This window comes from Vombatus ursinus, unplaced genomic scaffold (assembly GCF_900497805.2).
Source record: "Vombatus ursinus unplaced genomic scaffold, bare-nosed wombat genome assembly UNPS02014768.1, whole genome shotgun sequence".
Classification (NCBI taxonomy): domain Eukaryota; kingdom Metazoa; phylum Chordata; class Mammalia; order Diprotodontia; family Vombatidae; genus Vombatus; species Vombatus ursinus.
The window spans coordinates 12261574-12270323 of NW_020954546.1; the positions used below are offsets into that span (position 1 = coordinate 12261574).

General features: G+C 47.9%; 1 protein-coding gene across 3 annotated transcripts in view; it reads left to right on the plus strand.

The window, feature by feature from the left end:
- The window catches only part of HIP1 (huntingtin interacting protein 1), a 131514-nt gene that overhangs the window by 25601 nt on the left and 97163 nt on the right, over positions 1 to 8750 (plus strand). The gene's annotated exons all lie outside the window — the stretch shown is intronic.

Sequence of the window (8750 nt, forward strand, 5' to 3'; positions counted from 1 at the left end):
TTTTTTTTTTTGGTGAGGCAATTGGAGTTAAGTGACTTGCCCAGGGTCATACAGCTAGTAATTGTCAAGTGTCTGCTTTGAGACCAGATTTGAACTCAGGTCCTCCTAACTCCAGGGCCGGTGCTCTATCCACTGCGCCACCTAGCTCCCCCTCTGGTGGTACTTTCTGAATCTTCTTCCCTGGACCACGAGCCCAGTGCTCCTCCTCCTCCTTTTCCCAGACAGACCTTCTTGGTATGACTTAGCTTCTAGTGAGATTGCTCCTTTGGCATGAAGTGCTGGCACTTTCTGACAGCCCCTGCTGGGGCAAGTCAGCGGCCCTGCCCCTGCTGGGCGACGGGATCTTTCATGTTGTACCCACAGCCTCCCAAGTTGGATAGCCGCTAATGAAGGGGGTGAGATCTCCCACCCAGGGCAACTCGGCAGCGCCCTGCAGGGGCCATGCTGGCTGTAGCAAGGCCTCATTAATTTACTTTCTTTCCAGCTCAGCTGGCCAAGAAGAAAGAGACTGGCTTCGTTATACTTAGAATACACTTCCCAGCATTTGACTGGTTTGCTCTGACCACTAAGAGCTCTGTGGGTTCTGGGTCCAGCTCACGCCATATTTGAAGTCCCTGCTGTCCAAGCCCCACCAGGCCCAGTAATGGTTCCATCCTGTTCCAGGGTTCTGTGGGCTGTGGCTGTGCCCGGGTGTGAGCCCTCTGGAAGAGGACTTTCAGTTGAAAGCTGGAAGAGCCCCTTAGCAGTCGGTTAGTCAGAAGGTCCTGGAGTTAGAGTCAGAAGGCACCGCCGAGGCCCTGGAGGCCAGCTCTCACCAACTCCCCAGAAGGTCAAATGACTTGCTTATGGTTACACAGCTAGAATCAGAGGTAGGATTTGAACCAAGGTCCTCAACACCACAGTACTGGGCTGCTGGCTCTCTAGCCATACTTCCTCCTTGTACTTGTGAAGTGGCCTTGAAAAGCTTCTTTAAATTTCTAAAAACAGTTTTCAGATTGGTATATTGTGTTTTGACACGTGTCACTTCCTAACAAATAACTCTCCATAGTACCTACTCACAAAAAAACAGTTAAACAAAATTGCCCAATACACAGCTGACAGCACCTGTCACTTTTCATCTTTGTAGTTTTCCCTTTGTTCATAGAAAAAGTGCTTTAACTTTAATCATTTGAAGCCAACATTTCCTATTAGAATTGACCTGAATTTTGTTGCTTTTTAGTATTGCTGAAGTTAATGGTTTGGGGGTTTTTTTTTTTGTTTTTTGGGGGTTTGGTTTTTTGTTTTTTTTTTTTGTGGTAAGGCAATTGGGGTTAAATGACTTGCCCAGAGTCACACAACTAGTGAGTGTTACATGTCTGAGCCCGGATTTGAACTCAGGTCCTTCTGACTCCAGGGCTAGTGCTCTATCTACTGCACCACCTAGGTACCCCAGTTAATTTTTTTTAACCCAAGTATATGTCTTCTTAACTTTAGTCCACTGTTCTAACCTGCCAAAAACTCTTTGGATCTTAGCCCTATCTTTTCACAGTTTGGTTCATTTCTCAATTAGCTTTGGGCCATCTTCAAGTTTGATGAGCATGCTATTCAGCCTTGTCCCAAAATCATTACTGAAAATGCTACCCAGCACAGGGCCTCACACAAATACCTGGGGCTCTCCACTAAAGACTTTCCACGGTGACATTAAACCATGAATAACCACTCTGTGGGTCCAGCCACTTCCAAGGCCGCCTGAATTGTACTTTCATCCAACTATATCTCTTTATCTCATCCCAAAGAATAGAATTAGAACTTTATCAGTTGGGTTACTAAAATCAAGTACACTCTATCCACAGCATTCCCCTGAGCTACCAGCATACTGGTTAGTCTGGAATGGCAGCACAACAGAAAGACTGCTAGACTTGGAGTCAGGAAGACCTGTGTTCAAATCCTGCCTTAAGCCCTGGACAAGTCACTAAACCTCTGTCTGCCTCAGTTTCCTTGTCTGTAAAATGGGGATAACAATAGTACCTACCTCACTGAGCTGTTATGAGGATTAAATAAGATAATATTTGTAAGGCATTTTGCAAACCTTAAAGCTCCATGTTACTGCTAGCTATAAAACATTAAATACTAGCTATAAAACACTAAATTCTAGCAGTTGTGTTGGTTAGTCATGTCTGACTCTGTGACCCCATTTGAGGTTTTCTTAGCAAAGATAATGGAGTGGTTTGCCATTTCCTTCTCCAGTTCATATGACAGATGAGGAAACTAAGGCAAATGCTAAGTGACTTCCCCAACATCATACAGCTAGTAAGTGTCTGAGGTTAAATTTGAACTCAGGCCCTCCTGACTCCAGTGCCGGCACACTATCCATTGTGCTACCTATAACAATAACAATATAGTACCTATAACAACATAAAACACTAAATGCTAGCTATAAAGCTTTATAAAACTGCTAGCTATAAGACACTCATTGCTAGCTATGAAGCTAGAGAACTGCTGGCTATAAAACACTCAGTGCTCACTATCAAAGCTCTATAGAACTGCTAGCTATAAACACTCAATGATAGTTATGAAGCTCTATAGAACTGCTAGCTATAAACACTCAATGATAGTTATAAAGCTCTATAGAACTGCTAGCTATAAAGGATGACAGTTAGTGATTGGGACGTGTGCTTGATGAAGCCACGCTGGCTCTTTGTGATGAACCACTTCCTTCTCTAGATGCTCACTAACCGTCCTTCTCATAGCACAGTCCAGAATAGCCTCTAATTTGAAGACTCCTCTCTCTTCCCTTTTCTGAAACTCTCCTGAGTTGCCTTTCTGTAGGCCCAGGGCACCGCTCCACATCCCCACAATCTTCCGAAGATCATTGACAGTGGCCAGGCAGTCACTTCTACTGGTTCTTCCAGGACCCCGGTGGCTTGAGCTCATCAGACCTGACCTGTCCAGGCAACTCTCCCAGACCATGACCTGCGAACAGCTGCCTATCTGCATGGGTGGAGGGACTGTCTTCACCAGAAGTTCCTGGCCCCTGTGAAATCACAGGTCTGGTCCCCTTCCCCAGAATTAACCAAGGCACTTTAGATGCTCTGTATGCACTTAGAAAGTTTGTCACCCTGATTAAATGTAAGCTCTCTGAGGGCAGGCAGGCAGTCATCCTGCACAAGGCCCTGGAACTCCTAAATCAGTTTTTATGGGATGGACTCAGAGTCAGGAAGGTCTGAATTTGAATCCTGCCTCAGACCCTAGGCAAGTTGCCTTTGACCTCTTTGGGCCTCAGTTTACTCATCTGTCTAATGAGGAGGTTGGACTTTGATCTCTAAGGTCCCTTCTAGCTTGAAATTTGTGCTCACAATGATAGCTAGGTGGCACAGTGCTGAACTTAGAATCAGGAAGACCTGAGTTCAAATCCTCCCTCAGATGAATAGCCTTACTAGCACGTGGTCTCTGGCAAGTCATTTAACCTCTCTCTGCCTCAGTGTCCTCAACTATAAAAATGGGGATAATAATAGCACCCACCCCACAGAACAGTTGTGAGGGCCAATGAAATGACTTACGGGAAGCTTTCCTGACCTGAAAGCACCAGACAAATGCTAGTTGTTACTAGTATTGTCATAATTCTGATTTTTTCATAGTCATCCAAGCCCCTCCCATTGGAAGTTTGTCCACAGAGCACTTTGCTACCTCATTGGCCTATATTAACTCATGCCTCTTCATTCCCTTGGTAGAAGCCACATCATTTTCTCTGCTGTGTGTGTGTGTGTGTGTGTGTGTGTGTATGAGTGAGGGTATGTGTGAATGAGTGAGTGCAAGTGTGTGAGAGGGTGTAAGTTTGAGTGTGTGTGTGTAAACGTGTGTGTGTGTAAACGTGTGTGTGAATGAGTGAGTGCAAGTGTGTGAGAGGGTGTAAGTTTGAGAGTGTGTGTGTGTGTGTAAACATGTGTGTGTGTATGAGTGAGGGTATGTGTGAATGAGTGAGTGCAAGTGTGTGAGAGGGTGTAAGTCTGAGTGTGTGTGTGTGATATCTCATAAGCCCTTTGAGGGTGTGGTCTGGGCTCCTCTTTCAGTATCTTCAGTGTTTTCCACCTTCAGTGGAGGCATCGGGGTCTTCCCTGAACAGCTGCCGTGTGCCCAGTTTTCTGCTGTGTTTCTGGAAGGAAGCCTTGAACGCCAGGCCCAGTGGTGCAGCAGGGAGGCTGGGCTGGGTGGAAGAGGATCAGAGGAGCGTACACTTGGAGCTGGAAGGGGCCAGAAGCCATCCAGTCCAACCCCTTCTTTTTACAGATGAGGAAACTGAGGCTCCGGAGGTGAAGGGACTCACTCAGGTTGTAGAGGTGGGATTTGAATGCGGCTCCTCTGACTCCAGAGCCAGGGCTCTTCCCATGTCCCAGTGGCTCTGATTTCTGTGTACAGAGAGGATGGAGGAGGCCCCTTTGGACAGTGTAGACGGCGTGCTGCTCAGTTACGTCACTGACTGCCTGCTGGCCGGGATGATCCAGCTGGTGGGATCTTTGGGGCCAGCCAGGTCTGGGGGGGGATTCCAGGGTCTCAGCCTGGGGCTTTGGGAAGCTGGGCCTGCCCGCCAAGACCTTCAAAGAAGCCAGCTGGTCATGGCTTGATCCGTTTGCTTGGTAAAGAGATTTGAGCCACCACGCTTCACAGCCATGGCCAGCTTGACCTCTCAGAACCTGGGGCAGCCTGGCCATCAGTCCTCTCTTAAAGCTCCCTGTGGGGAAGGGAGGGGTCTTGGGACTAGAAAGTCCATTTCTGGCTTCCCAAGCAAGCGGATGAGCTCTGGATCCCATCGGGCCAGCAGCTTGAGAGGACCAGACAGCAGAAGGAGGAGGCAGCTGTTGAGGGCTTGGCTCGGGCCTGGGGCCAGTACCCAGGGAGGCTTAGGGGCCAGCCCTGGCAAGAAGAGGAAAACAAGGCCTGAACAGGTGGGGCTCTGTTTCCTGTGAGCCTTCCTCCTAGCAGGGTGTGGGGGGCTGGCATGGAGCAGATCTTTCATTAACCTCTGGGCCCTCCTTTGGCCAACGTCCTGGCTTCTCCCTTCATGTGGAGGGGTCCTTCCCGACAGGCAGAGTGGCCTGCTGAGCGCAGCCTTGAAGTCCCCATGCCAGAGGTGCTGCTGCTGCTCCATCGGAGGCCGCCCTCCTCAGTCCCTGGGCCTGGTCAGCCTTCGCCAGCTTCGAGGGTCCCCCAAGGCCTCCTCTTTCCACAGTGCGGTTTTCTTGGGAGCACCAAGTATTGTCCCTTCTCTCCTGCCCCTCCCATCCTACCAGGGAGGGGGGCTGGGGAGGACACCCATTATTCCCAGTTCAAACATTCAATACAGAAATCACTTCTTGAGTCTTCACATGTGACCAGCCCTGGGCCGCATTCTTTGACATATGAAAATATGTTCCGTGTCCTGGGAGACTTTACAATGTTCTTGGGGAGACGAGACATTCTTGTATAAAATAACTAAATAGAGTGTTATTAATAGAATGTGATGGAAAGAATGACCAGCGTTCACATAGGGCTTTAGGGTTTGCAGAGCAATTTATAAATATCTCATTTAATCGTCACAACAACCTGGGAGGTAGGTGCTATTATTATCCCCATCTTACAGTTGAGGAAACTGAGGCACAGGGGAAATGTCACCACCCAGGTCACACAGCTGGTAAGTGTCTGAGGCTGGACTCAGACTTGGTGACTCCAGGCCCAACTCTATAGCCCTCTTCCCTCAGCTGCTAGATTCTGATGAATGGGTTCATGTCATACTGGAGCCATACCTCTAGTGGCACGGCACGGGGCTCAGGCCTTGGCTCTGGTCTACCCAACATTTTTTTCCCGTGTTAGTCATGTTGTAAAAGAAAACGCAGGCCAAAAAAAAAAAAAAATCCCCAAGAAAAACAAAGTAAAAAAAGTACACTTTGCTCTATATTCAGAGTCCATCAGTTCTTTCTCTGGGGATGCACAACATTTTTCATCATGAGTCCTTCAGAACTGTCTTGGATCCTTGTATGGCTAAGAAGAGCTAAGGCATTCACAGCTGATCATCGTCCGATGTTGCTGTCACAATGTCGCACGTACAGTGTTTCGCTGGTTCTGCTCACATCACTTTGCATCAGTTCATGTAAATCTTCCCAAGTTGTTCTTGCTGAGCATCGTAACACTCCACCCACCCAACATTCTTATCAGCCACCCGGATGAAGCCACATGCGGTGTGCTGTCATGTTAATGTGATGGCTCATCTTTGAACTAGATCTGGGATTTCAGCTTGGTATGGAACTCCCAGCGAGAAAACAGCTGCCACCAGGGCAGGCTGGCACTTAATGTGCAATTGAATGGTTTTTGTTGTTGTTCAGTTACTTTTTAGTGATGTCTGACCCTTCACGTCCCCATTTGGGGTTTTCTTGGCAAAGATACTGGAGTGGTTTGCCACTGCCTTCTCCAACTTATTTTACAGATGAGGAAACTGAGGCAAACAGGGTAAAGTGACCTGCCCAGGGCCACACAGCTAATAGTGAGTGACTGAGGCCAGATTTGGAGTCTTCCTGACTCCAGGACTGGCACTCTATCCTCTATGACGTCACCTAGCTGCTACACGTAGTGCGACTGAGGGTCTCAAAGGCCTTCCCAGAGTCACCCGGCCATATGGGTCAGAAGCATTACTTGACTCCAAAATTTCCCCTCCCTAGGCCAGTTTCCTCTGGAATGTGTGATAGCCGTCTCTCATTGCTTAAAGTTTTGCTAAGTACTTTATGTTTTCTACTAAATTTCATCCTTCCTGTAAGCCGGTGAGGTGGGTACTATTCCTATTCCCATTTTTCAGACAAAGAAACTGAGGCTCAAAAAGGGTCAGGTGACTTGGTTGGGGCCTTTGGGCTCCTAAGTATCAGAGGTAGATCCCTAAGCTCTCATCATGCCACACGAGGGATTGGCCCATGCATCGAATGACAGCATCAGAATCCAACGGTGTCTCAGTGGGCTGAGCTGAGTCGCACAAGATGAAATCGAATGAGGACAAATGTAAAGGTCTGGAAATGAACCTTACGAGTTGGGGGAGATGACCAGGCAGCCTTCTTGGGGTTTTCTGAAGACTCGAAGCATGTAGTGACTCCAAGGCACTGAGGTGACCTAAGACTAGCCTGTTAGCTGTGCAGGGGCCAGGATGAGGGAGGCCACTGTCAGCGTCATCCCACCATGCTCCGTGCTGGTCGTGGAGGGTGCGGGGCTGGCTGCTGCATTTTAGGAGGGACCTGAGGAGAAGGGAGGCTGTTGAGAGGAGGACCAATGGAATGATGGAGGAGTCTGGGAACTGTGCCCGGTAAGGAGCAGCCGGAGGAAGCAGGAGTGAGAGAAGAAAGGTATCAGGGCAAGTCGTGATAGCTGCCTTCAAGTGCCGGCAAGGCCAATGTATGTGGGGTGGGGGTGGGGGGTCTGATTCCTGGTTGGCCCCCAAACTAGGAGAAGCAGATAGGGAATAAATAGAAGAATGAGCTTCCTAACAAATTAACAGTCTGGAGGCAGAAGCAACAGGGGTTGAGACATTAGGGACACAGTGAGGACGCGGGTCTGGGAAGAATGGAGGATGCTGGGGAAAGGTGGGAGATAACTTTGGAGCAGTTGCCCATCACTGGGATTGAGCCATCTGACGGGGTGGACAGTGACTTCAGGGGTACTGCCTTCTTAAAGATGTTCTGTTCAAGTGGAAAAGTGAAGGAGACCGAGGGGCAGCTTGAAGCAGTGGTTATGAGCTGGCCTTAAGACTCAGGGAGACCCGGGGTCAAGGGCTGCTTCTGACACATATAGGCTATGGGGTCCTAGACAAGTCACTTCACCAGTAATGACTACAGTGGTAAATAGCTAGCCTTTGTATAGCATGTTCAGAAAGCACTCTCATTTCTCATTTGATCCTCCCAACAATCCTGGGAGGTAGGTACTATTTTACAGATGAGGAAACTGAGGTAAGCAGAGGTTAAGTGACTTGCCCAGGGTCCCACAGCTAGTAAGTGTCTGAGGTCATATTTGAACTCGGGTCTTTTTGACTCCAGGTTTAGTACATTGAGCCATCAACTGCCTCTAAGTTCTCCAGGCAATCTCTAAGATTCATAAGTTAGAAGGCAGGTACTGACCTGCATTGGTTTTGGGTGCTCCCCCATCAGGAGTTCCCTACATCAGTGAAATCACAGTTCTGGACTAAAAACAATTGGACAAGGCCGGGTGGAGCCTGCCTGTGGAAGGCAGGCACAGGAAACTGAAAGAGAAGGGAGTGATTAACTCAGCCGGCATCTTGTCATGTCACCACAATCTACTTATCCACTAGACCAGGAATCTAGGAGTCTAGACTCAAATTGCACAGCTGGTTTGCTAATCTGTTTGCACCACTGCTGTCTAAATCTTTGCTCCTTTTTATAAAGATTTATGAATCTGGTTGTCTATTCATCTGAACAAAGGGACATTGGGCTGCATTATTAGATGGCTAGGAGAGATCGAGGCCCTCCTCTGCCTCAGATGTACTTTTTAAAATTTGTCTATGAAGGAGGAGCAATAGCTGGGATAACCTGCAATATCAAACCATTTCTAATTGATTTTAGGATATATCTTTATACGCCAAATCTTTTCTTTCAGAATTTGGGACCTTTTGATATATCAGTGCCCTAATTCATCTTAAAGAATGTGAAGCCTCAAGCTTAAGGAATTTTGAAGGCTTAGGAATTGGCCTTCAGATGAAAGAGTTTTGAGTATCTCACCATCCTGGACCCACTCCATTTTGTTAA